At 35.5% G+C, this 2,500-nt stretch overlaps 1 protein-coding gene across 2 annotated transcripts in view; it reads left to right on the top strand.

Moving 5' to 3' along the window:
* The window catches only part of LOC125037037, a 10,164-nt gene that overhangs the window by 711 nt on the left and 6,953 nt on the right, over positions 1 to 2,500 (top strand). Inside the window, exon 1 of one of the 2 annotated variants that reach the window (XM_047630006.1) lies at positions 61 to 153. The exons of the other annotated variant lie outside the window; for it this stretch is intronic. The gene's annotated coding sequence lies outside the window, so the exon portion shown is untranslated. Of the gene's footprint in view, positions 1 to 60; positions 154 to 2,500 lie in introns of those variants that run through there. 2 annotated transcript variants of the gene reach the window in all.

Raw genomic sequence — 2,500 nt, 5'->3', positions numbered from 1 at the left:
AAACGAAAATGAGATACTCGTAATATCAATTTATATACGCGCGAGTTTTCTCCGAGAGCTCTTCTCGTGTGTGATCGTGGGGCCCGGGGAGGCTCTGTTGCTAGCGAGGATCAGGATAACAAATGTCCACGCGGCTTTGAAGTCACTTTAGTTGTAAGAATCAGGAAGTTTTTACTTTGAATTGAAAACCTAATCGTGATGTTATTAAAAGTTTTATTTTTTATTCGATTTATATATTACATATGTTGGGAATGTTTAGCCAACCTGGAAATATCACCCTCTCTGTCTGTAAACTCTGTAATTTCCTGTGGGATGTTCTTTTCGCTTTTCTTTTCAATGTTGAGAGTTATATCTGCAGTATGCATATTCCACAACTTATGAAAAATATATATTAAAGAATTTTCACATACAATGTTTAACATGAAAATGTCAGAATGTTTCATTATTGCTTATTATAAATATTAATGGCAACTCAAATCCTTTCTGTGGAGTTGATGATCATGTATTGACGTATGAATACATGATTGGTGGGATGGACTTGTCCTCTCAGCGCACGCGCAGGATTAAATCTAGGCTCAAAAGTAGACTGGCCTGGAGGGGAATTAAAAATTAATCCTGAACGCTGCCAATGCGCATACACATTAGAGATCTGGCTTAAACTTTAATACTGGATTAACTTTTATGGCGCGTACAGAAGACGCCCTATGACACTTCACTGTGCACGCAGATCCACAGGTCAACGTAAATAACTATATACTCAAGATATTTTGAATATCAACGTAAACTTCCGTACAAAACCACAGGCCCTGATTTAAAAAAAACTATCCCTTAAAGATCCAACTCAGAACTTATGTCGTGTACGGCTTTTGGTCCGTGAAATATTCAGTGTATGGCTTGAATTAAGATAACTTACATGTGACATATCTTGCTGATAACAGATAGCACTAGTCATGTTTTCTGTCACCCAATCAGCAAGTCTGTAAATATCAGACTGTGAAAGACATTGACCAATCAGGAATAAGTCAGCTGATCTGAAATACACACAAACTATCGCTTGATGTGCTAACTGGTAGCATGGGCAGTGTTTACATATGAGGAATCTTTAATTATCATTGCATCGACGAGTTCGAAACTTTACGATTTACTTTCATGTCTTATTGTGGCTATTTTCCCATTCGTCTTTGTGTACACGTTTCTATATATATATATATATATATATATATACATATATATATATATATATGTGTGTGTGTGTGTGTGTGTGTGTGTGTGTGTGTGTGTGTGTGTGTGTGTGTATGTATATGATATATATACCTAAACATGTATTTCTACATATATTTATACACATACATATACGTGTATATATACGTATATATACATATTTATGTATATATACATACATATATATATATATATATATATGAACACAAACACCGTAACGTGTACACTTCATCGTGGCTGTTTTCCTTTTCATCTTTTTGTACGCGATACAGTACATCATGGAAGCCACGTCCATTCCCTTCGTACCGTCCTCCGTGTTCGCCACTCGCCCGGCGGTTGCACGTCATCTTAGACAGTATGAACAAGCTATGATTTCATTGCATCCGTTGCGCTAAATTAGATGACGATGATGCGTTTCTTAAAGTTCGTAAGTCTCTTAGAATGTTTAGAGAAGTCACCCTTGTTTAGTTTGTTGACAATCGTTTAGCCTTTGCAGCGAGCGTCATCAAAGATCCCTCTGCAATATACTTAATGATCTCTGCCCGCGTAGTTGCTCATGGACTCGGTCGTAAATTTTAGTTTTAGTTTAAGTTTTAGGTTTTGGTTGATCGTTTGCTACCAAACCCAGCGCTAATCACTGTTTAGATTATATTAAAGGTCTTGATAGTTCCACTGCGAAGCAAAATGGATCCTCGATACCTTAGAGGTTTTATATTAAATTCTTGATTTATTTGACGATTTCTAAACTCACAAACAGGGCGTCTCTGTATGGCTTATTGTTTCGTCTTGCAACTTAATTACTCGTCAAATAGACTGGCTAATGAGTGGTTTATCTCCATTTATGGGGTCCCTCTCTGATAGGCATATTCAACATTCGATGGATTTCATGGAGAAAGTTAGACATTTCCCAACGCACGGTAAGAAGTTAGTGAGTTTTGATGTAAATTCCCTGTTTACTAATGTCCCCCTTGACGATGTACTTGATATTCTTGAAAGAAAACGTTCTTCACCTCATGAGAAGGTCCCCATTCCAGTCAATTGTTTTATTGATATCACTCGTTTGTTTGTCATGAATAATGTCTTTATTTTTGACGGCGAATTTTATAAGCAGATTAATGGTATCGAGGTGGGAAGTAGTTTAAGTAGTCTAGTCTATTTATGTATATATGGGTGTGTATATATTATATATATTTATATATAATATATGTAATATTATATATACATATAAATATACATATATACACATAAATAAACATATGTGTATATATCTATATATGTA

Source organism: Penaeus chinensis, chromosome 22, assembly GCF_019202785.1.
Source record: "Penaeus chinensis breed Huanghai No. 1 chromosome 22, ASM1920278v2, whole genome shotgun sequence".
NCBI lineage: Eukaryota > Metazoa > Arthropoda > Malacostraca > Decapoda > Penaeidae > Penaeus > Penaeus chinensis.
The sequence above is the reverse complement of the archived record's forward strand: the minus strand, read 5'-3'. Positions and strand labels throughout refer to the sequence as shown.